Consider the following 14,944-nt stretch of genomic DNA (forward strand, 5'->3'; position numbering starts at 1 on the left):
ATCCCAGTGCTCAGAAAATTTCTATTTGAGTAGAAGAGTAATTTACATTGTAAAAACTGTCATTCAGATAGCCAAATGACCACTTTAGGGAATATTTCTTAGGGTCAGTAGGTGGATTAATCCCATTTCCAGATCTTTGACATATTGTCTGTTTCCCCCTCCATGTTCTAGTTGATAAAGTTACATCTCCACGGGGGCTAAACTTGCTGGGGGCTTTTTGGGAAGAAAGACTACTAACAGAAAATTTGCATTCTTCTTGCTTTTCACAGTTGTACATTTCAAGTTTTAATAAGCAATTAAAACAATTTATATCAAGATGCAGAACCTATGCATCTCTACTCAAAACTTTGCTAGGAGAGAAACGATTGCGAGCATGATAGTTGAATATTAACAGTTAAGCCTCAGCTCTCCAGCACCGCCTTAGAACTACACTGTCTTAATGATAGATAGTCACGTACCCCTTGGAAATGAAGTACCTTTTCGTTTATTTGCGGTTTATTTCTCCCAGGCCCATTGCAAGATAGATCTGCAGCCTACTAGTTTAGGACTTTGTTAAAGCTTTCATGTGTTTCTTGGAGAGAAATATCATGAGTAATTTCTTTCTGAAATAGTTTTCTCTATCTTAAGACCAAATGCTGTGAAGCCTGTTGTGGACATTGACTTTTTTGTCTTTCTCTATGTTGGAACCAGGGAAGTGGGGTGACTGGTGCAGGGTTTGAAGAATGTGCAAAGGCCTTGAAGATCTGTAGGAACCAAGCTGAGAGAGAGCTCAGGGCAGGATGCTAGAAGCAGGGTCCAGGAGCCATTGGCCTGGACTCTTATCCTAGTCTCTCTTTTATCCTAGTTGAGAGATCTTGACCAAGTTACTAAATCTCTTTGTGCTTCGTTTTCTCACTAGATACAGGGATTTCACTAGTACTTGCCTTGGGGATGTGAGTTCAGCTGCACACATCAAAGTGAGTTCAGAGGCTTATCCAAATAATGTGTATTTTTCTAGAGTAATAAAAAATCAGGAGTAGGCAGACCAGGGTTGGAGCAACGGCTCCAAGAGACCATCAATGTTCCAGAGTTTTTCTTTAGTTTTGTGTCATCCTTCTTAATGTGTGGAACAAATATGTGACTCTTATTCTCACAGTCTCAAGATGGTTTCTACATCTACAGATATTCATATTCCAGGTAGAATGAGGGAGAAAGAGAAAGAGGTAAAGCATAGATGTCTTCTTTTGGATGGTTCCACCTCATTATTTGGTGAAACAAGTCCATCTCAAAACTTCTCTCCCTATCTCATTGGACAGAACTGTATCACATGACCATGCAAGGGAGACTGGTAATTTTACCAATTTAGCTGCCACATTGCCAGTCCCAAACAAAATCATGGTATCATTTATGTGGAAGAAAGGCAAGAAATGGATATTGGCTAAGCAAATAGCAGTACTACCAGACATTTGTAATGATATTGTGTGGATCAAATGAGTTGATACCTATAAAGAATGAGGAACCACAGAAGAATATAGGAAGTATCCAGTGTGTTTATAACAAACTTAACTGAAGTAAAGACTGCTTATGGGTGCCTTTGAAAGGAAGAAGAATAAACTCTCCACCTTTCTCCACCTCTTACCTTGACTCCCAGCCCTCCACCAAGCAGAAATTGCTTTCTTAATATGTTCTTGTCTCCTGATTTTCAAATACTTGCACATCCCTCATTTTATGAAATAGTGACTTTTGGCCCAAGGCTCTATGGGATAATGACAACTCATCATTGTCTCTGCCCAGCGTGCTCTTTCCATCTGTGGAATGTATCACGAGGAGAGAACAAAAGGCAGATGAAAACAGTGGCCTCGATGTAGCCAAACACCTGGATGTAACAAAATGGCATTTCTCAAAATCCAAGCAGGTTTTGGCTGCCAAATATGAGCTGAGACTTGCAAAACACTCCACAGGCAAACATTTTATTTAGACATTTCCGTGATTATTTTGGTATAAGGCACCAGCATCTCAGAAACCAATGCCAAATACATTACATTCTTAAAATAGCGAACGCTCTGGTGGTGGCTGGTGTCTATGATTTCCTTGGGAGCAACACTCCTCTCTTGGATGTCTGAAAGAACTTCTTTACTCACCTCAAAGTGCTGCTAGAGGCTTTCTTTCCCTCTTCCTTTCCCCTTTTCTTCACCAAAAATGTACTGAGTGCCTACTATGAACTTAATAATAGCATCCATGCTGGGGAGACAGAGGCTCAGAACATCAAAAGCCATTAATAAACTCATTCCACAAATACATATCTGTGTGTTTACTATGTGGCCCTTCACTTTGTGAAGTAGCCAGGATGCAATGGTGTGCAAAATAGAGGAACAGGAGAAGGTCTGATCCCTGAGTTCTACGTGGGAGAGAGATGAGTAAACACAGGACCACAATACACTGAGATAAGTGATATGAATGAACAGGATGCCAAGGTCGACTGCAGGCTGGCTAGATTCAATTTAAGCTGAGAGCACCTGGCCCTACTATCTCCCTTCAGAAGAGGGAAATGTTTAATTGGAATGATGCTTAAAAGTAACAGGGAAATTGAAAAATCCTTTCCCTCACTTAGATTTGTTTGATAGAACGTACCAAAAATGGTATATTTAGGGTTATATGCTTTCTTGGCTGAGATGCTTTGAAGCTCTGAAGGTGTGAGCTATAATAATTTGCCAAGAAGTTATTTAAAAAATCTTGGCTTTTCTATCAAGTTTTGCCCTAAGAAAAAGACAACTTTTAGTGGAGGAAAAAAAGATACGATTTGCATGCTATTATTTTTTGCCTGAGGGATGTTTCAATTTTGTCTGTCTTACAAAAATAAATGAGATTTCAAAAGTATTCATCGGGGGATAGTGGAACAATGATTGGAGAAGTGATGGGGTGTTTTTCGAGAAAGAAGTCTGTAACTTGGAAGAATCATAGAATCATTGAATATCCAGGCTGGAAGGGGCTTTAAAGTACCTGGCATGCAGTGTGTAATGTGGTATGTAGAAATGATGAAGAAGTCAACTGGGATTACAGAACCCAGCATTCTACATTTTTTAATGTTCCATTTTCAGCTTGGAGGGCTATGATGTGAATACCAATGCAGCCAAATGAGATCATCTCATATATTGTTGAATGCATTACTGCAAACACCACATTCTGGTGATGGGCAAAGAAGACACAGCGAATAAACGAAACTCAGAATTTTAAATTTTAGCATGAATTTAGGAACAGTCTTCAGATTCAACTTTTAGTATGTGAACCATTGCAAAATATGTAAACAAAAAAAGAGCTTATTTTGTGTTCATATAAATGCATATGTTACTAGGAATCATGCACTATGCAACGTTAAAATATATGATATAATATGGAACATAAAAGACTCTAGTATAAATAAGTCTAAGGAAATACACTATGCATACTGTGGTTTAGCTAGAATTACTATGACAACCATAACTTTTGCATTTCCTAATTTTTTTTTCAGTTTGAATTTGCAACTTAAATGTCACATTACCATAGGTTTTGGCTTTCTCTTTTCTATGTAGTTCACAAAGAAAAGTCACACACCAGTGCTCCTGTTAAATCCTCCTTTAATTAAGTGCACCTCTTGAACACGTCACACTTGCTCAGGGATCAAACGTCTGGGTGGGTATAGTTGCAGTTAAGATAAAAAAGAGAGAAAAGAAAGATTACAGTGAAGTCTTAGAATAGAATTTGCAAAAGATTTGACGTGTATAATTTTCAGTCAATGTACCAAATTCTCCTATTACAGATTTCTTTCTTCCAAGTTATTCACTCGCAGAAGAACAACATAAGATAAGGGGATATAATTCGATCCTTAGGACATGAAACCTATCTATCTATGAAAGCCACAGGAATTTTATTTCTAGATTATTCAGAAAACATAGAGGAGAATCTGTTTATAATGTTGTTGCTTGGCTTAACCATATCCTACATTAGATTTATAGAGTGATCATTTTTCCAAGGTCTAATTCACCCTGTGTTTTTATTTGAATCTATAGAATTTAGCTCTCTTTTCTTGGGGCTCAGCTATGTCACATAAAAGTCTACAAACTATGTTTGCCTCTCTCTTTTATCTCTTTATCAGGGTTCGTCACCATTTCCGGTTCTTCCATGTGCCATTTTGAAAATAAACAAATACTAATTTAGTACTGTAGAAGATATTTAAGAGAGTCTTTAGATGTAGTCCCTGATCTTAGGGGTCAAACAATCTTATAGGGGAATTAAATCAGCATGTATATTCACATTCACTCATTTATTCATTAATTTAACAAATAGTTATTAGGTACCTACTCTATGTCAGGTACCCCCCCGCCAACACACACACAGATAACAAGCTAGAGATACTGTATATGTATCTAGATCCTGCTCAAATGTGGAGGAGCTGGGGAAGCAAAGGTCTGGAAAGGGGCAGTTTGGGATATTAGAGATTAAGTCACTACCCAGTTCACCCAGAGATTGGCATGTGTGGACAAGCTTGAGCTTGTAGGGAAATCCGAGAAGCTGAGCACATCCTGTTGCTGAAGAGAGACTGAGAAGGGGAAGCACTGTTGCCTCTGTGTCGAGCATCTGGGGTTGGTCTGGTCTGCCGTTCATCGGCATGGCCAGGATGGCCAGGAAACAACTGGATGTGGAGCAGAGAGTTGGGACAGGCTGGGACCTGCTGGGCTTCTCTGCATTCTTCCATAACAGTGTCTGATTGTGAAGATGACCATCCCAGAATAATGACCGCTGCTTCATTTTGTCTCCCAAATCTCATGCAAGTTTCCCGTTTGGCCAACTCGAACCAGCTACGAAGATGGAAAGAGATCCTCTTTCCTCACCTAACCAAAGTGATGATAGCACAGTCCAGCACAACAGTGGTCAATGCAGAAATAGTTGCTGCTCCTGGGATGCTTAAGGACTTACAGCACATATAAAGAAGCTACAAGGGAAGAGGTAAAAAATGAGTCCAAGTGACAGGATAGAGCTGTGTAGAATTAAGGGGGAAAGATTGCTGGAGTAACTCATGGACCGTTAGCTTAGGGAAAAGGAAAAATAGGAGATGAAGAATATAATAATTCATGTAAAATATATGTCAAGTCAAATACTGAAGTCACATGAATTAGATGACTTTATTCCTATTGTTCATTAAGAGACTTGAGGGTAGGGAGATAAGATGACTTGCCCAAGGTCACATAGCTATTAAATACCAGAACCAGAATTTTAACTCAGTTTTTCTAAACCAAAGTCCTGCGCCCTTTCCCCTTACTGTTGCTGCCCTTTAAGAGGCCTCTCGATTCAAGGTCTTCCTTTATTCAGTAAGCACTTTTTGAGTGGTTACTCTGTGTAAAACCTGACCGTTTGCTCTGAGAATGGAAAAAACAAGAACATTCTCTATCCTTGGGGAGCATATGACCTTGTGGAGGAGATATACACTAAATTAACTTATAAGAAAGGCAGTCTCCTTTAAGTGCCATGGTAGCAGGACAAATCAGGTTGACTGGGAGCTCAGATGAGGGAGAGAATGATTCTGAGTAGTGGCAAGAGAGGGCTTCACAACGGCCCCGTGGAGCAGCATTTGAGAGCATGGTTATCAGAATCAGACTGCTTGGGTCCAAGTCCCAGTGACACCATTTAACCAGCTGTCTCTCCTGGGACAATTTATCTACCCTTCTTTGCCTCAGTTACTGAAGTTATAAAATGGGGATGATTAGTACTCCTTGGAGTAGTAATAAGTATTAGCTGAGTTAATAATTTTAAAGTGCTTTTAAAGTAGTGCTTAGCACATACTAACAGCAAGAACTAGAATTAAGAAAAAAATAAGATTGTAGCATTTAGGTTCCATACAGAATAAAGGAATAGAAATATAGGGAAAAAATAAGAGAATAAAAGATTGTAGGTGTGGAGAATTGCAAGGAACAGACTATAGAAACCTAGGACCAAGGCTAAAGATGGAGACACAGGAAGCATGTGGCCAGCGAGTAGTCATGGAAAATAAGTGAAACTGCAAAGTATGTGTGTGTGTTGGCGGGGGTGGGGAGAGGTGGAGGGAGTGGGGGGTGGAGGGGGAGGGGCACATTTCCAACTAGATATGAAACTAGAATGAAGGAAGTTAAAGAGGTTGAGCTAATCAGAACCCAAGACAGGGAGTGATGATGGGTGAATGGACAAAAACACAACTGGATGAAAAACTTTTCACAGTATAAAAAGACTGAAAGTACGATCCATTAAGGTTGAAGATCATCAACCTTAAGCCCAAGGAATAAGCCCAGGGATTCTGGCAGTGTTCTGGCATAGCCTTTGACTGTGATGGAGACACTAGGCAGTAGATGAAAACTAAGAGACTGAAAAAGATGCACACCTGTGAGGACCTCGAGGCATTAGGCTATAGATGCACTCAACAGTGAGATGGGGATTAGAGAGAAAGGAGAGAAAGGAGAGAAGCCAGAAGTAGAGAGAGATTTTTATCTAGCCTATGAGTGATAGAAAAAGCCAAGGAAAGCAGCACTGAGGGGGAAGACCAGAGGTCTTTAAGTGCAAAGGAAATGGATTTCCTACAAGGTTGTCTTTGATGAGTGATTAGAAAGATAGCTTTCTCTGAACTCAAAAGAACTCCAGTACAAATCAAAATAACTTTAAAAACCTCTTGTAATTAGAAATAAATTTTGTGTGTGTGTGTGTGTGTGAGGAAGATTAGCCCTGAGCTAACATCCATTACCAATCCTCTTCTTTTTTGCTGAGGAAGATTGGCCCTGGGCTAACATTCGTGCCCAGCTTCCTCTACTTTAAATTTTTAAATTTTTTTAAATTTTATTTATTTATTTTTTCCCCCAAAGCCCCAGTAGATAGTTGTATGTCATAGTTGCACAGCCTTCTAGTTGCTGTATGTGGGATGCGGCCTCAGCATGGCCAGAGAAGCAGTGCATCGGTGCGCGCCGGGGATCCGAACCCGGGCCGCCAGCAGCGGAACGTGCGCACTTAACCGCCAAGCCATGGGGCCGGCCCTTCCTCTACTTTATATGTGGGATGCCTGCCATAGCATGGCTTGATGAGGGGTGCGTAGGTCCGTGCCTGGGATCTAAATCTGCGAACCCTGGACCACCAAAGCGGAGTGCATGAACTTAGCTCCTACATCACTGGGCCAGCCCCAAGAAAAAAAATTTTTTTTAAATAAATCACAGTGGAAGATAAAAATTTCTTAAAACTGAATGATATTGAAAATACAGCTTATACACAATTTGAAGCACGTTACCAAAGAGGAACTTAGAAAGAAATTTATAGTCTTAAATGCTTATATTAGAAAATAAGAAAGGCTGGAAATTAATGAGCCAAGTATTCAACGTAGGAAGTAAGAACAACAACAAAACTACACCAAAAAAAATTAAAATGAAGATAATAAATATAAGAGCATAAATTAATGAAGCAGAGAAGACAGAATAGAATAGAGAATACCACTGAAGTTAATAGATCTTTGAAAAGAATCGATCTTTGAAAAATATGATAAGATTGACTAACATTTAGCAAGAGTAATCATGGAAAAAAGGGAGTAAAAAATAATAATGACAATAAGAATGAAAAGGGTCACAACTACATAGGGAAGAGAAATTTAAAAAAATAAAATAATATTATGAATAATTTTATAGAAATAAAGTTTTAAAATTTTGGCATAAGGGACAAATTCTGGGAAAATAAACCTTCCACAAAGGAGCAAAAAGCAATATAAGATGCAAATGTTGCGCTAATCATTAAAAGAACAGACTCAGAAATTTAAAGTTGGGGCTGACACCATGGTGTAGAGGTTAAGTTTGGCACACTCCAATTTGGCAGCCCGGATTCACGGGTTCAGATTCTGGGCATGGACCTACACCACTCATCAGCCATGCTGTGGCAGCAACCCGCATATAAAATAGAGAAAGATTGGCACAGATGTTAGCTCAGGGCTAAACTTCCTGAGCAAAAAAAATAAAATAAAAACATAAAAAAATGTAAGTTTTCTTAGAAAGTTATATTGGCAAGTTCTAACCAATGTTGTAGGGTCAAGTAATTAGAAACATACACAAATACTTCTAGAGAACAGGAAAAGAGGGAAAATTCTCTAATTTTATGAGGTTGAAGTAAACTTGATATGATATCCCAACACAAGGACAACACAAGAAATGAAAATTACAGGCCAATCCCACTCATGAATGTAGATGAAATAAAAATACTAACAAATAAAAATCAGAAATATCTAAAAGTGATAATAAATCATGACTGAGCTGGTTTTATGTCAGGAATGTATGATTGGTTCAATGTTAGAAAAATTACGTAATTCATCACGTAGACAGATTAAAGGAGAAAAATCACCTGAGAACCCCAGTTTTACCCTTTGCTAATAATCAGCTGGGAAACTGAGAACAGAGGGAAACTTTATAAATTGAAAAAGAATAACTGTAAAATCACGCTTGATGAAAAGTTAAAATAATTCTTCTTAAAATCAGGAACAAAGGAGAGATGCCCTCTATTACCACTTTTAGTCAATATAAGTGCAATAAGAGAGAAAAGAAAAGAAATAAAATGCATAAGGATTGGAAAAGAAAAAAAGTGAATCTATGATTAAGTCCAGATGGCATAATTGTTTACCTAGAAAACCAAAACAGACGGATTAGTAGAATCAATAAGGGAGTTTAGCAAAGTTAATAGATAAAAGATCAATGCGTAAAAATCAGTGACATTCCTAACTTTTAACAAAGAGTTAGAAAATGGACTAGAAAAGGTACAACTTAGAAAAATAACAAAAAATGCAAAATACTTAGGAAGAAATGTAATAAAAATATTTCCAAAAGCTGAAACATAAAACTAAAAACTTTACTAAATTATATTTTTAAAATGTGTAAATCAAGAAAAATATCATATTAATGCATAGGAAGACTCAATTATCTCAGACTCAATATAGAGTCAATGTAATTCCAATTGTAATTTTTTTTTTTTTTCGTGAGGCAGATCAGCCCTGAGCTAACATCCATGCCAATGCTCCTCGTTTTGCTGAGGAAGACGGGCTCTGAGCTAACACCTATTGCCAATCCTCCTCCTTTTTTTTCCCCTTTTTCTCCCCAAAGCCCCAATAGATAGTTGTATGTCATAGTTGCACATCCTTCTAGTTGCTGTATGTGGGATGCCACCCCAGCATGGCTGGACAAGCGGTGCATCAGTACGTGCCTGGGATCTGAACCTGGGCCGCCAGCAGTGGAGCGTGTGCACTTAACTGCTAAGCCACGGGGCCAGCCCCTCCAATTGTATTTTAAAGGATTTTTCTTGGAATTGACAACATGATTTTATAATTTATAAAAATTTCATTTGAATAGACAAATCAATTTTGATGACAAACCAGACAGAGGAACTTGTCCTTTCAAATTATCAAGACTTTATTACAAAGTTATAAATAATTTATATAGTGTCATATTGGTTCAAGGATAGATAAATAGACCAATTGGGCATGATAAAGGGTCTAGAAATAGATCTAGGTATATATGTAACCTTGCTATATGACAAAGATGGTATTGCAGAACAGTGGATTAAAAAAATGATTATTCAATAAATTGTACTGAGAAAATTGATTATCCATTAAGAGAAACACAAAACAAATAAGCAAACAAAAAAAGAAATTGAATTCTTAACTCACACCATGTCCAAAAATTAATTCTAGATGCCTTATGTATTTAATGTGAAAGTCAAACATTAAAGCTTATAGAAACAAATGTATGAGCATGTATTTATGACTTTGGTGTAGGGAAGGATTTCTTAAATAAGACCTCCAAAATGGAAAACACAAATTAGTAAATCCAAATAATCCAACAGAAAAATAAAATAAGTGTGTGTGTGTAGATATAAAAACAGAATCAAAAGCATTAATTAGAATAAATGTATAAAGAAATGCTCAATCTCATTCATATTCAAATATGTAAAACAAAATCATAACCCATTATCATTTCACACCTACTACATTGGTAAAATTTAAGAAGTCTGACAATCCCCAGTGTTGGGAAGATGAGTAATGTCAAGAACTCTCACTGTAACCTCTTATCATTAGGCAAAATGACGTTACCCGATAAAATTGAAGTTGCACATACCCTATAACTAGTAAGTGTGAATATTTATTCTCTAAAGAACTCTTGCACATTTGTTTCAGTAGATATGAACAGAAAATTCATAATAACCAAAATAACTAGAAACAAATCAAATATCCATAAAGTAGAACACATAATGTTTTTGTATATAATATAATCGAAAGCTATATAACAACATGAAAGAATGAAATGGAATCGTTCAGAATGACAGAAAAAGGAGGTTGGTGGACCTTCTCCTCAGTAAAACAACAATTTAACTAGTGAAAATTGTAAAACAAAAATTTAAAGTCCCTGGAAATTGTGTTAGTATATACGGCAAATGAGGAAATATTCATTCAAGAAAATTGACTAAATCTTGGTAAGAATCGATTAACATATAAAAGGATCAGACACCATTATCAAATGAGATTTATCCCAGGAATGTAAGGTTGGCTCAATGTACAAAAATCAATTAATGTAATATACCATATCACTAGAGTAAAGGAAAAAACCATAGATGCAGAAAAAATTTGAGCATTTGAGAAAATCTAAACTAGGAATAGAAAGGCATTTCCTTTACCTAATAAAGATCATGAAGATTATAAATGAACAACTCACAACTAACATCATATTTAATGGTGAAAAACTGAATGCTTTCCTCCTAAGATCAGGAACAAGACAAGGGCATCCATTCTTGCACTTTTATCCAGTATTGTATTGGAAGTTCTAGTCAGAACAATTAAGCAAGTAAAAGAAATAAAACCTTCTAGATTGGAGATGAAGAAGTAAAATTACCTCTATTTGCAGATGACATGGTCTTTTTTTTTGCATTTAGAAAATCCTAAGCAATCCACGAAAAACTATTAGAACTAATAAACAAGGTAAGCAAGACTGCAGGATACAGAAATAACATAAAAATCAATTATATTTATATACACAAGCAATGAACAATCTGAAAATGAAATTAAGAAAACAATTCCAGGAGCCAGCTCTGTGGCATAGTGGTTAAGTTTGGTGTGCTCTGCTTCGGTGGCCCAGGTTCTCAGGTTCGGATCCTGGGCGTGGACCTACACCACTTGTCAGCCATGCTGTGGTGGCGACCCACATACAAAATAGGGGAAGATTGGCAACAGATGTCAGCTCAGGGCAAACCTTCCTCAGAAAAAAAAAAAAAGAAAATTCCATTTACAAAGCCATCAAAAACAATAAAATATGGGGCCAGCCTGAAGGCGCTGTGGTTAAGTTCACGCTTCCTGCTTTGGCGGCCCGGGGTTTGCCGGCTCGGATCCTGGGAGCAGACCTACTCACTGCTCATCAAGCCATGCTGAGGCGGCATCCCACATAGAAGAACTGGAAGGACCTACAACTCCGATATACAACTATGTGCTGGGGACTTTGGGGAGAAAAAAAAAAAAAGAGGAAGATTGGCAACAGATGTTAGCTCACGGCCAATCTTCCTCAAAGAAAAAGAAATTAGAGGTGTAGAAATGTATATAATATATAAATTTAAAAAATAAAATAAAATACTTTGGAATAAATTTTACAAAAAAATTCAAGACTTGTGCACTGAAATCTTAACGAAGGTCTTCATTAATGGGAAGACATCCCATGCTCATGAGTTAGAAGATTTAATATTCTTAAGATGGCAATATTTCCCAAATTGAACTACAGATTCAATACAATCCCTATCAATCAAACTCCCAGCTGGCTTTTTTTTTTTTTTTTGCATAAATTAAAAAGCTGATCCTAAAATTCATATGGAAATGTAAAGAAATGAGAATAGCCAAAACATCTTAAAAAGAACAAAGTTTGGAAAACTCACACTTCCCAATTTCAAAACTTACTACAGAGCAACATTTAATCAAGACAGTGTGGTACTGGCATACAGATAGATATATAGATCAGTGGAATAGAATTGAGAGTCCAGGAATAAACCTTCATTTTATGGTCAATTGATTTTTGTCAAGGGTGCCAAGACAATTCAATAGGGGAAAGAATAGTTGTTTCAAAAAATGGTGCTGGGACAAGTGGATATCCACATGCAAAAGATTGCAGTTGGACCTCTAACACCATATACAAAAATTAACTCAAAATTGATCAAAGACCTAAATATAAACGTTAAAACTATAAACACTAGGACAAAAGACAGATGTAAATCTTTGTGACTTGGGTCAGGCATGGTTTTGTAAATACAATACTAAAAGCACAAGCAGCAAAAGAAAAAAGAGATATATTGTATTTCGTCCAAATTAAAACATTTTGTGATTCAAATGATACCATGAAAAAAGTAAAAAGAAAAACCCACAGAGTGGGAGAAAATATGTGCAAACCATATACCTGATAAGAGACTTGTATAATAAATATAAAAAGAATACTTACAAGTCAATAATAAAAAGACAAACAATTCAGTTTAAAAATTGGCAATAATTTGAATAGACATTTTCCCAAAGATACACAAATGGCCAATAAGCACATGAAAAGATATTCAACATCATGTCATTAGGGAAATGTAAATCAAAACTACAATGAGATGTAACTTCACACCCACTAGGATAGCTATATTAATAATATAAATAAAGCAAAATAGGTATTGGCAAGGATGTGGAGAAATTATAACCCTCCATACATTTTTGGTGGGAATGTAAAATAGTTGAGAGTTATTTTCCACTCATCGCTTTGAAAATGTTCTTACTTTTCCTTTTGACTTTTATTTTTACTGATGGAAAGACTGCTGCCCATCTGATTATTTTATTTGTTCAGATAATGGGTCTTTTACTTGATAGCTGTTATGATTCTTCTCTTTATCTTTGATACTCCATAGTTTTGTTATGATTCAGATTTGGTTTTACCTTTATGGATCTGCTGTGGGTTTCCATTTGAAAAATTATGTTCTTTTTTGAGTAAGTTTTCTTTTAGTTATATATTATCTCTTCTCTAGGGCCTCTCCATTTTCTTTTAACTTCTGGAATTTCTTTTAGATATATTTTAAAGCTTCTTATTATTTGCTCTATTTTCTTTCATAATTTCCATCTCTTTATCTCTTTTGACTTCTTGGTGATTTCTAAGTATCATCTTTTCATTAATATTCTCCTCAGCTGTCTAATCTTCTGTTCAACCCATATATTGAGTGCTTTTTTAAAATTATCAAAGTCTATGATCTTCATTTCTAGAAGACCTATTTGTAAAAAAATTTACCCTGAAGTTCCTATTTCTTCCTTTATCGCTCTGAATATTTTATATATGAAGGCATATATAACTTTAAAATATTATATACGCCTTTAAAATATTCAGAATATTCTTAATTATACATATGTACATATACCTTTAAAATAGAGAGATGAAGAAATAGAAACATCAGAGTGCAATTGTATATAATATATAAATATATATAAACTGTTTTTAGAGTGTTCTCTAACCTCTAGTTTCTGAGGTCTGGATTTCCTAATTTATAATATCTATAAACTTTCTACTATAGCAGACTGTTTACTCACATGCTTCATAAAGTTATGACTGTGAGGCCCTCTTCAGGCTAGGGAATAGGGCTGTTTCTTAGCACAGTCCAGTGAATCCTAATTTATGTAGGTGTTACTATGGAGCATTTGAGTTTGCCTTTTCTGGGGTCCAGTAAGTTTCCCTGTCTGGATCAGTTTTATATAACTTTCTTGGCTCCGAGTTCCCTCCACTTGTGTATAGTGCAAACTCGTTCCCACATTTTTTTGAGAAGTCTTGAGGGTTCCAATCCTTTGCATGTGATTCTTTTTCTAGTTTGGTTGGATGACAGATTTCCATGCCACAACTACGGCCAATGGGGCAAATACTTTACTTTCATAGAAAAGATGGTCTTTTGCATTCCTAATCTTATGCAGGAGGCTCAGTACTTTCTTCCTGCCATGCACACAGCCTAAAATCTAGACTCCTGTGTCCAGGCAGGCATTGAAACCTCAGGGATTTGGTCCATGTATTTGGTTCTCTTACCCCTGTGACCCATTTGGCTTTAGTTACCACTCATAGCCTTGGCTTTAAGTTTCCTCTTCATTTATAACATCAGGGGATTTGTCTTTCTTAATTTGACATGTGCATCTGGTTTCTATACTTTTTTTCCATTTTTGTGTGTTGGGGAGGGATGGTTAGAGGGACTTTCCATTGTCAGCTAAGACCACCTGATGACCGTTTAAGTTGCCTTTCTTATTCTTAATGCTATATATTTACATCTTTTTTCCTCTCAAGTAGCTTTGCAAAAGGTTTGCCTATTTAGGTTTACTTTTTGGTCTTTTAATGGCTTTCTGAGTTTAATGTTTTGTTCATTTATTTTCATTTGTTCTTTCATATTTTAGAAAAAAATTAAGATTACAAATAATTCCCTGGGCAGTTATGGTTATATTCCATAAGTTTTGATGTGTGATATTCTTACTGTTATTAATTTCAGGTAGTCTTTTATTTCTTTTTGACCGATGTATTATTTTTTTTTGACCCATGTATTATTTATTGCTGTGTAACAAATCATCCCCCAATTTTTATCCCAACAGTTTAATCTCATGGTTTCTGTGCATTCAGGTGTGACTTAGTGTTCAGGCTCTGGGTCTTTCCCAAAGCTGCAGTCATCCTAAGGCCTGACTGGGAAGGATCTGCATCCTAGCTCACTCACAGTTTTGGGGGCAGGATTCAGATCATTGCAGGCTATTGGCCAGAGGCTTCCCTCAGTTCCTTGCCATCTGTGCCTCTCCATAGAGCATCTCATGACATAGCAGCTTGCTTCATCAGAGAGAACATGTGAGAGATGGACATGGACATGGACATGGACATGGAGAGAGAGAGAATGTAGGCCAGCAAGAGGGAAGTCACACTCTTTGGTA

Source organism: Ceratotherium simum, chromosome 20, assembly GCF_057802395.1.
Source record: "Ceratotherium simum simum isolate JZ-2026a chromosome 20, ASM5780239v1, whole genome shotgun sequence".
Classification (NCBI taxonomy): Eukaryota; Metazoa; Chordata; class Mammalia; order Perissodactyla; family Rhinocerotidae; genus Ceratotherium; species Ceratotherium simum.